At 43.6% G+C, this 12089-nt stretch overlaps 2 protein-coding genes across 7 annotated transcripts in view; one reads left to right on the forward strand and one right to left on the reverse strand.

Annotated features, from left to right (window-relative positions):
• The window catches only part of LOC135905220 (uncharacterized), a 149127-nt gene that overhangs the window by 60527 nt on the left and 76511 nt on the right, over nucleotides 1–12089 (reverse strand). The gene's annotated exons all lie outside the window — the stretch shown is intronic.
• LOC135905217 (uncharacterized) overlaps nucleotides 1–12089 on the forward strand; it is a 234920-nt gene that overhangs the window by 8665 nt on the left and 214166 nt on the right. The gene's annotated exons all lie outside the window — the stretch shown is intronic.

The following is a 12089-nucleotide window of genomic DNA, read 5'->3' on the forward strand; positions in this document are numbered from 1 at the left end:
AGCTCATGTCAACCCCGCCTGTTATCGAACTTCTACTGTATTTGCGGTCCTAGAACAATTCCCCGACGACGTTATTCGTCATGTGGATTTTTATCGATTTATTCAGGTCTCATGTCACTCCTGCATCATTTATTTATTTTTTATTTATTCAGAAAGACATCACGGGCCTACGAAGAGGCATAGCGTGAGGGGACACATGGTACAGGGTATCACAAGATACAATCGGTAAAACGATATCGATGCATAAACAAATTCGTACATTGGGACTAAACAATGAAATTTATATATGTACTGAAAGATTTCAAAAACAAAGAAAAACACAAAACGGAATTAACAGATAAGCATTGCGTAACAACAGCAAGGACAGCAAGAAGTATTACATAAAAGCAGCAAGATAATTTACGTTAAAACGTTATACGCAGAATAAGAATAGAAAACAAACATATGGCATAACGCCTGCCAATACATTGAAAACGTAAACGTAATGTGATTCATAGGTACCCGTGTACTAACTCAACCCTACGCACAGTGTGGAGAAATAATGTTTGACCAAATTACTGCAAAAGGCATCATGATTTCTGAGCGAAGCAATGCTATCCGGCAGGCTGTTCCAGAGACGGGTAGCGCGAGGCAGTGTTGAAAAGGCAAATGCTTGTGTCGTTCCAACATGTGGACGTAGCTGCAATTACTGCGCAATCTGCGCGATGTGAAATCGTGGTGCTTGAAGCATGCTATAGGAATAATCCGTCAGAGTGAATGAATTCGAGGAATAATGACAGCAGTGCAATATAACGGCGAATACTCATCGTGGGAACAATGCGCGAGCGCTGCATTGCAATGTTTCGCGCCACGCTTGTGTGCTTTCAGTGAAAGTGAGAGGAGGGACAAGTGGTGACCAACCAAGAAGAAGAGCTCATAGAAAGAAATATCTTATCGTGGTAAGCATTGGGCTGACTAGGGAAATTCGAAGCCGAGAGCCATCGTTTGGACGAGGCGTCTTGCCCGGATGAGGGCCTAGCTCATTTGTGAAAATGTTGACCCTAACCTAAGGCTTCCCTTGATGTCCTACTAATCATGGACAACGTGTTACGTAATTACAAATTGCTAAAAACAGTACAAATGTGTGCCACAGAATACTCATAAACATTGTAAAGAATGGAAACTACCTTACACTGCACAACATAAATAAGCGCAGCGTTAGCGTCGTGAACCGAAATCTGCTGCGATAACGCACCGGCCAATGGCTCTGGTGGCATTGTTCAAACAGGAAGCGAAAATTCACAGTCGTTTTTACAATATACAGTCGGGCCTAGTTTTTGCGGGTCGTGCGTCGTACCTGGTCATTCATACGCTCGCATGCAGCCCCAAAATTCGTCTTGTAAGGTACCCGATGTCCTCAAGCTACTATGCGAAGGTCCCTACCGTGCTGCCTGTAGTATGTTGCGACCGCGTGGGGTATCTTGCCAGACGAGCCAAGAGCAACATAGCTGTCATTAGCGATATCACACACAGAACAATGTGTGAGGTGGCATGTTTTATTGACCAAGTAAAAAAAAAAGAAAGCTGAGAATTTGGTCTACCAATATGAGCAAATAGAATGCGAAAATGCAAAAAAATGCACAAGTGGATACAAGCAGAGATACCATTACTGAAACTCATGGGAGTGGACCGGACGAGAAAGAAGACTGTTGGCATCGAGGGCCTGCGCAGTAAAAGCAATAACAAAATAGTAATTTTGATTTCGTTGGCTGTAGCTATCCCGCCTCGCTTCTGCGACATGGTGCCGTGACCAGGATGGCGGCTACTCCCCTTCCGACTGGCCACAGAATACCAGGACGACGGAATGGTCACAGAAGGTCGAAGGGAGGCCCGGGAACTAATCGACACCAGCGATATGGGGTGTCGACAGCAAGGAGCTACAGGGTGACAGAGGATGACTAAGGCACGGATGACTTTTCACCGCTGGAATCTGTAATTGAGCAGCAGTTTCCTCAGTTATTCAACATGAACAGAGAGGTGACTTGGAAGAAGGGAAAGATGGTGAGGACCCAAATAACAAACCTGGTGAGCGATTCTGAAGAGAAACTGGAGGAGAATCAAGATGCTGAAGCGATATCGATGATAGACAGCCAGATGAAAGGCATTGCAGACTCGCTAAAAAAAGAGGACGAGTGGATGGAATAGTCCATGGTACATGAAACCGTTATCCCTGGGATTCGGGAAGACACCTGCGTGTCGTTTTTTTCAATAAATGTTTTCCTCCTCCTCCTCTCTGAGATGGCAACAATCACTGAGTATGAGTTAGAAATTAGAAATGCTCTGCACCGCATCAACGCATACCTTTCTCGGAAAGAAGTGCAGGAAACAGCTAGGGAGCAACCCAACGTTAATGACGAGGTTAGGCAACTGCAGCAAGCAACACTACTGAAGCTACCAAAGCTAGATTTAATGAAGCTTGAAGCCAATAAAATGAAATGGCGAAGGTTTTGGCGGCAATTTGAAACAGCTGCACACAAAAGAACCGACCTGAACGAAAATCAGAAACTTACGTACCTTCTGCCATTATTAACTGGAAATGCGGCAGCTGTCCTGCACGGACTACAATATTTTTGACAGCAACTATGGAAAAACCATTGATCTACTAAGCAGCGGTTCGGAAACGATGACATGCTGGAAGAAATACATAAGAAAGCACTAACTTGAATGCAGTGGCAAGCAGCAAAAACTATGACGGTTTAAAAAAGCTGTTACAGAAGGCCCAAGTGAACAAACGTGGATTGGAATCCCTAAGCTTGAAGAGTGGGTCCTGTGCAACGTGTTTGCTTCCAATCGTAAAAAGAGTTTTGCCAGTGGATATACACATTGGATTCTAGTTGAAACAAAGTGCTTAGTAGTTCTTCAGCACAAGATCAGAATGTGGCATCATGTCATGAAGACACTCTTAGACGTTTGAGGAAATACGTGTAAGATCAAGTTGAGTGCAGAGAGGAATTGCCGACAGCAAAGAAAAAAAACCTATGGTAACAGAATTGAGAGTAAGCAACAGACAAGAAGGGTTAATTTTCAAAGTACAGCTGCAAATTTCTGCATACTTTGCGAGAATGCTGCTCACTACGCTGGCCATTGTAGGAAAACGAAGCCTTATGAAGACCAGAAGAAATGAAGAAAATGAAGCTAAAATAGGCAAATAGATGTTTCCGCTATACGATAGCTCGCCGAACTGCTAAAATATCTAAGTAAAACATTAAGTAATAGATATTTCGAAAATGGCATGTGACGTATATGTGTCGAATCAGAGCACAGCGCAGTATGCAGCAGCTATGCCTGGTGAAAGTGAAAATCAAGAAGAGAAAACATGTACTTACCAGCTCATGGACATTTCGTGAAGCTTTTTTCTAGAGAGTGCATTTGCATTAGCGGAAGGCCGAAGGTAATCATGTTATTGTCGTGTTCTGTTGGATACTGCCAGCCAAAGATCATTTATTCTGGAAAGCATGTATGAGAGACTTGGCTGTAAAGTTAAAGGAAATGAAAGCCCCACGAGAGGCTCGTTCGGAGCCGGTTGAAAAGAGTCATGGATTCGGTTGAAGATAAACTGAAAACTGCCTACAGTAGTCAAGAAGTTGCATTGGAAGCATTGCAGGTAGACTATTTGAAAAGAAAGAATACCGTTCCTGCTTATCTGGCTGCGAAAGAAGTTTTCAAGCTCGCTGACGGATTATGTAGAAGCACACCCTGCATTGAAATTGGAATACCCATTCGAACGGACCAGTACTGGCAAGTAATGACAGGTGACATCCGAAAACAAGACGAGAGGTTCACTGTCGCAGAAACCATATTCGGCTCGACAGTAAACGGCCAAGCGAAGACATACGCAACAATAATAGAAAAGTCAATCGTATTGATAGTTCACGTTAACGTGCATAATTCTGACATAAAGACAAATCTCAGACGTTCTGGGTTAGTAGGCATAAAGTGCACTGAGAAAAAAGCCAAGAGATAAGAGGAAATGATTCAGTACTTCAAAAGGCACTTAAAACTTGATCAGAAGCGATATTCAGTATGCCTACCATGTAAAGCTGACATAGAACTTGATTAAAACAAGAACATAGCTATGGCCACATTGTAACAATTCACACGACAGCAGCAGATAGATGAAAGTGTACTCCCGCTCTAGAAAAGTGCCATTAGAGATTATTTAAATAGTGGACTTGCAGAGGTGGCCGAACAACCATGCACACCGATGACACACTGCTGCTACATGCCACATTAGGCAGTAATACTGTCAGATCGACAAACCACAAGATAAGAATAATATTTGATGTGGCTTCATCGTCGACGAAAGGATCATCTTTAAACAATAGCCTCAAAACAGAACGGAATCGCAATTGTGACCTGGTACATGTGCTAATGAGTTTCAGATACTATCGCATAGCAATGACAGCTATCTACGGAAAGCATTTCTACAGATTCAATAGATAGATAGGATACAGATGCAATGCAATTTCTTTGGTGGGGCAGAATTCCAAGTGGTAGCGATGCAAAAATTGTAATATGGAGAATGTCAAGAGTAACGTTTGCCACAGCTCCGAGTACTTTCTTATTTGCAGCAACAGTGCAAGACCACCTAAGCATGTCAGAAAATAGCTGCCTATTTAGGATTTAGCTGCTGAAGAACAACATTTATGTCGAAGAAATGATACTGGGAGCCGACTAATCAAAAGAAGCCAAGAACAATTTATAAAGAGTCAAAAGCCATTTTTCAAGACGCGTCAATGACACTGAAAAAGTTCAAGGCAAGTGAGCCTCGATGAAAGCGATGTACAAACATACAAGAGAAATTTACAGGCGTGGTAACCCAGCCCAGATAACGGTACTTGGCTTCAGAGGCAACTCGAAGAAAGACCGTACCTTTCATTTTTTCACATAACAGAGACCGATACATGCGGCCCAATTACGAAAAGACAAATGTTACAGGAAACAGCAGGGTTCTAGGATCCGCTGGGCGTCTTCACTCCATTCGCACTGACAACCAAGCGAGAAATACAAAACGTGTAGAGGAAGCGAATATCTTGGGACGACGTACTATCGAAATATAAAACAACGTCGTGGAGGAAATGAGATCAAGAGCTGCGTTTAATTCCAAACTTCAGCATCCCAAGGCAACCAAGGCAGCCAGACTCTTCGCATGGATCTTCATTAGAATTTCAATGCAAGCCCACATGCTTATAGGACAGCAGCCTGCTTGATAAAAACTTACGAAAACCAAAACCAGGCTGAGATACTCATCGCAACAGGACGAATGGCCCCAAGGAAAGAAATGTCATTGCCAAGACTCCAGCTAATGGCTGCTACGATCTATTACATAAAAAAACGAAACTGTCAGAGTGGAAATGAATTACCAGTGAAGAAAGCTCAGCTAATTTCATGACTAGTGGTGTGAGCGCAGATCGTTTGATACATTCAGAACTGTGGTGGACTAGTTCAAACTAATTTATAAAAAAAAACTCCAGAGCAAGCAGCAGCAGAAGGCATCCATAATGGTGAAGTTTATGTTACTAACACATGCATGTCAATTGGGGCAGTGATTGACGCAGAGAAGAATGGCACATACATACCATTACTCTGACTAAGAGCATGGTGTCCCAAGTATACCCAGAATATACGAGAAAAGAGCCGGATTATCGGAAACGTGTGTTTTGAGTAATTGAAGAATGCAGAGAAAAGAATATTAGCGCTAGAACAACCACACATATGAGAAGATATCGTACAGATCAAGATAATTTCTACGAAGCCAACAAGGCAGTCTGTGAAGACGAGCCAGGTTTTTTAAGACGCAAAGGTCGCCTACTTAAAAGCGGATACCATACGACGAAAGGCATCCTATTGTGCTACCAAAGTGGACGACTGGTACAAATCTGCTGGTACACAATATTCATCAATTGACGCTGCATGGAAGCGTCCCATTATCGCAGTTTCCAACCAAATACTGGATAAGACAAGGAAGACAGCTAGTGAAGAAGGTAATTCGTGGATGTCTAAAGTGCCAAGAATTTGACGCCAAACCACCGCACCAAGAAACAGCCGAGCCCCACTTCCTGCTGACAGAGACAACGCGCGACAACCATTTCAAGTGATCGGTGTGAATTTCGCAGGTCTTATGCTTATTAAAGACGCGATGAAATGCACTATAAAACAGTACTTTGCAATATTTGAGTGGACTACTACACGCACTGCACCTCTTGAAAATGTGAACAGCAGGACAACAGAAGCGTTTTTACATGCATTCCCAAGATTTACAGCTAGACGAGACCTATGTTGCCCCATATACAGAGGACGTTCAAGAAGGCCAACAGAAGCAACAATCACATGAGTGAACAACTACAGGAAGAAGTCTCCGAAAGAGCAAGCCACTGAGATCGAATCAAATGGAAGTAAATCACAAAACGAGCACCTTCGTTGGGAGGCATAGGATGGTAGGTACTAGGAAGCATAAAATCAGCAATGAGAAAGGTTATTGCAAAAAGATTGGTATCAGGAGAAGAGGTGTAAACAATCACAACTGAAGTTGAAGCAGTCCTTAATAACAGGCCCTTGAAATATTAAGGCAGAAAGATGGGCTAGTTGGTGGCAATGCCCCTTATACGAATACATTGACATATGCATGCTGAGAACCCGAGAAGCCTATGTCCACTCAACCGGCTGATATGCGGATAGCGCAGACTCAGACAGTACCGAAGGCGAAGGAGAAGTCAGTATAGAAGAAATGTGCAGAAATAAACAAAGAATCACGGAAGTTTCGTGGAAGACATGGAACAGGGAATATCTGCAATAAGTTAGAGTGCAATGGTCTGGAAGAAGGCGAGAAAGGACTGTGAACTGACGGTGTATCGCTTTCCTCGCTGCGCGCACTCCTAGATACTTTTAGAACCTGGCTAAGGCCATGAAAGTTCATTCTGGAGTAGACGGGAAGCCGCACTCCTGTCTCTTAAAAACCAAAGGAAAATTCGTTCGGGGACCTGTAAAACACCTTTAAGAGGAAGCTCGGGTGCCCCTATCTAAATACATGTAAAAGGATAATTCGTTTTTCTCGACAGCCACTCCACCAACTTTCACGAGGTTTGTTGCGTTTAAAAGAAAAACTTTATATTTAGTAACTGTTGGTTTCTAATTTCGCAGTTAGGTTGTCAATTTTTTATCTAAACTTCTTAAAAAACGAAACTATCAAATTTACAACTCTGTGACTCAACAATCAAAAATAATAATAAAATTCTGTGAGTTGCGTCTGATAGTATATCCAAAGAGGACAAATTTAATACGTCGCACATGAGTACAAAAATATTTAGTATTATTGAAATACAGCTTTTGCAGAACCCTTGCACACGACGTAACAAACTGACTTAAGATGTAAAATGACATATCAAATTTGTCCGCTTTGAATGATCTAATGGATGCCGTTTACAGAACCGCGATATCTGTTCTTGATGCAGAGCTACGAATTTGTAAACTTCGTGCTTCTATTTTTTCAAACAGTCGAATATTTGAAAATCCTTTCAACAACTTTCAAGCCCTAAATCAAAATTCCGCTTCCAACAGTAACTATATCTTGACTTTTTTTCTCAAATGCAACAAATTTCATTAAAATCGGTCCAGGGGTTCTCTCAGAAAAACGTTTTTGTGTTTTACATGTATTTGAATAGGCCGCGTCTGAATTGGGCCCGAGCTAAAGCTTCCTCTTAAACACTTGAAAGTCGTTTCCACTAATTAGAAGAAAATGTTATAAAATTAGTAGAAAATTTGTGACTGTATTCTTTGAAAATAAACGTAGCCGATTCGACCTGTCCTACTAGAACGCATGCTTGAACGTTGTATCATGCCATATGATTCTAGCAGTGAAGCTTTAGAGAATCGCTAGTTTATTGTTGCAGTCTCCTACCAGCAGTGCGGGAGCTTCCCAGGTCATGCTGCTCTTCTTGCGCGTGCGCATGGCGCGGAGTGAGAAACGTATGCACTATGGGCAGAGAGCAGAGTGAGAACAATATAGTTAACTCTGCTGTGCGAAGTTAACCATTGCCTAAAACAAGACCGCACTGTACACTGCTGTTTCTGACAGCTTGTACTGCATCGTTATCGTTCATTTATTCGAGATACTCTTCGTCACAAGGAGATATGTTGGCGATAAGTTCGTCGCTTCAGACGCTGTGTCATCAGGATACCTGCGAATTTTAATTGTCTGCAATGAGGCCATACTAAACATGATTACGATTTAGGTTTGAAAACAATTCTTCATGTATTGATAATAGAACCGTTAAAGTGGAAAGTGCATGCCAGTCGTATCAAAAATACACAGAGAGATGTGAATAAAGGCGGTTAACCGAGAGGCCCGATTTTCACCAGTCATATCATAAGACGCCAACATACACTAACGCCGAGGACAATGTAGGGGAAATTACTTTTGCTAAATAAATGAAATAAGAAAACGATAAATAAATGGAAATCAAAGTGGATGAAAAAACAACCTTCGCATATATATATACACATACCTCACACACATGCATGTGCGTCGAGTGAGTGAGTGAGTGAGTGAGTGAGTGAGTGAGTGAGTGAGTGAGTGAGTGAGTGAGTGAGTGAGTGAGTGAGTGAGTGAGTGAGTGAGTGAGTGAGTGAGTGAGTGAGTGAGTGAGTGAGTGAGTGAGTGAGTGAGTGAGTGAGTGAGTGAGTGAGTGAGTGAGTGAGTGAGTGAGTGAGTGAGTGAGTGAGTGAGTGAGCGAATAAACGTTCATTGGGTCCAGCAAAACGCGTTAAAACGCGCACCCGGCTAAACCCACGACGGGACTGACAGATCTAGCCTGCCGGCCCGATCGCGGGCGCGCTGGACGGCCAGCACTTGGTCCTCGAAGACGGTACTTCGCAGGAGCGCGTCCCACTCTTCCTTGGTGAGCTTCGGGCCCAGCGACCCGCACTCCCAGAGCATATGAAGCAAAGTAGCAACCTCACCACAGGCCAAGCAAGAACAATTCGGATAAGTCTCGGGATATATGCTGTTAAGGGACGCCGGATTTCGGTCGGAGTTCGTTTGCAGGAGTCTGAGCGTGACCGCCTCCGGCCTGCTCAGTTTGGAGGGAGGCGGCGGGAAAACCCTTCTCTCTAAGTATAAGAATTTAGTAAGCTCATTGTGTGTGACAGGAGCGTCTCTGTGTCCGGGGAGAGAGTAGCCCGATCCGGGGGCAGCGCGGTTGGTAAGGCCACGCGCAGCCTCGTGGGCAGACTCGTTGAGTCGAGCGAGTTCCTCAGTCGCCGCCATCAAGCATACGCGTTGCCTGTGATATACATGGTGCGCCGGTGCGTGCGAATGCTGGGAAACGCGTCATGCTACAACCGGGCTGCTATCTCGCACTTCTTTCTGGATCATCTGCGAAGAAGCCCGCGCCTCGCTCCCGAAACAAGACGCGTGGCATGCCGGTTTCTGCGAACGCTGAGAATTGTTTTTTCGCTTTCCGCACACTCATTGCACATACCCAGCGACCCAAATTGACAAGACGTTGATTGAAGAGCGGAAAATGCCAAGTGCATTGGTGGCGCTGCCTACTAAATTTCTGTTTGTTGTCCTTGAGGAACGCTTGTAAAGCTGGTTCTATTCTGCTCCGCATCTGGAAATTTAGGCCGAATTCTCAGTGGCGCTTACCTAGTAACAGAAGTTGGCGTCAAGGTGGAATGCGACACACAACTACTGGCATATACTATCCAAGTTGGTGTCATGGAGGTCCCCAAGTGGCATCAAAGAGGTTCATTGGAGATGAGCACCGACGGAGAAGCACGTACCCAGTACTCCAAGTAGACGTCAAAGAGTTTCATCGAATATCGGTACCTACCTAGTCCTGCATCTACAGTGTCCCATGTCGCCTGAAAGCTGTTCCATCCATCCGTGACGGACGGACGGACGGACGGACGGACGGACGGACGGATGGATGGATGGATGTATGAACGGATGGACGAATGGACGGATGGATATAAAATTAATGTTTGAAAGCAAATCTCAAGAGAGACAAGACGAAAGACTATGCGATGGATGGTAAAGAATTCAAATTTTTAAAGGACAAAACAGAAGTGACCTGGAGTATGCATATGGGTGTATGGGGCCTAATTCGTGCTACTTTTCAGAAAGAACAGTCAGACAGACAAAGAACTTTATTTATGGTCCTGAGAAACCGCGTTAGGGTACCTCGAGCATCGAGTGGCAGGGCCGCTAAGCGTGGCGCTATACATAGCCCGGCCACACAGATGCCGACTGCCGGCCACTGCCGTAATCTTTACAGGGAAACGCTTTAGGCAAATGCTGTGCGCGAAAGCGAGCTTTCTGTTTATGTTTCCTTCTTACTCCCCCCCCCCCCGCTCTTCCGATAATCGGCGCCACCGCGGATGGACAGATGGATACTATGAGCGCCACTGAGCTCTTGTTATTATATTGCCTAATGTTTTACTTATGTTAAGAAAAAAAAGAAAAGGAAAAAGAAAACCCACGATGAATTCCCACAATGAAACGTTCTGAACCCTTATTGTGAACTTTATTTTGTACACCTTCGTTGTTTGTCGTTTCACTACTTTTCTTCCACCAATCATTCAAGTGCCTCCTACTAATGCTTAGTGCGGACATGTTTACTTTCCACCTGCTCTTGTTCAACCCAAGGGCTTCAAGGAGGCCAGTTGTGCCTAAATCGACCGTTAGGCAGATAAACCATGCTCCATCGTTTCCTTAGCTTTGTCGAAGTAAGCACATGCTCCTTGTTTCTTGTTGTATGTCGCTTTATAAATGCGCGTTCTAAGGCATTATCGAAAAGTAAAGAGCTTCCCTTTGAGTTATCATGAATTGCTTCTTTCCTGATTTCGCTTTTTTCGTCTTAAGTAGTTACTGATAACAGGCTTCTCTGACTTTCCGTTCGACGTTTTTTGTTGCTGTGTTGTTCACAGTACATGCTATATACTTGCTGGTAAGCTTCCTAATTCTTTTTCTCCAATGTGAATCAATGTTTTTCCTGCGCAAATACCTGAACACTCTCTCAGCCTATTTACTTTTTTGCATATTCCTCAGTAGTTCAACACATTCAATTTTACTCTGAGCTTCCGTCACTTCAAAATTTGTTCAGCTCATATCACCCGGGGCAGCTTCATTTTTAGTCCTCGCGTGAGTGCTCGATGCGAGGCGTCTTTGGTTCCCATCGAGTCCTGATTGTACCCCTGATTTCAAACACAAACAAACAAACATTATTCGAACATCGCATGATGTTTAGGAGTGCGGACGAAAAGCTTTCAACAGGCTTGACCTCGTCCGTTTCCCCCTAAAATGCCTTACAGGGAGGTAAGCGCGGTCGAACTAAACAGGGGACAGATTTGCAGTACGTGTGCATTGACAGTAAACATAGAAAATAATTATGTTCGTCTAGCTCAAGAATTAGGAGAACCACATAAAAAATAAGTAAGCAATGACAAATATCCGTTTGACCAGTATATATAAAAGAACAAGAACAAGATTTCAGCCAAACAATCACATACGCAAATGGAGCCATTACACATACCGACATACCCCGGAGCACCTCGTACCTATTCTATCCCCATAGCGCTCTGGCTTTCATTAGAGCCGCATTTCTTTTCCCTTTTACTCATATTGTTTCTTCCTGTGTTTACATATATCCATTGCCTTTTATCCATATACCAAGGCATTTATATTCTTTCACGCGAGGTATTCAAACTGTCTGTTCACTGTTTTCATTGAGTATCATAAGGTCTAATTTCTAACGCTAAATTTCATATCTAAATTTTCACCTTCCTGGCCACAGATATTAGCTAGACGTCGCATGTCGCTTTGCTTACCAACCAGCAACACAATATCGTCCGCATAAAACAAACCTGGCAGCTGTGGCTCTACTAATCTACCCATTTGTTTGTACGAGATACTAAACCCCATATTGCTTCCTTCTAGTTTCCTTTCCATCCTCACCATGTACATCATAAACTGAAGTGTAGATAAATGCCCCCCTGCCTTAGTCAGTGTTTGATATCAACTTTCTCCTCGCTCCTCACCATTTCCCATT

Source organism: Dermacentor albipictus, chromosome 3, assembly GCF_038994185.2.
Source record: "Dermacentor albipictus isolate Rhodes 1998 colony chromosome 3, USDA_Dalb.pri_finalv2, whole genome shotgun sequence".
Lineage (NCBI taxonomy): Eukaryota > Metazoa > Arthropoda > Arachnida > Ixodida > Ixodidae > Dermacentor > Dermacentor albipictus.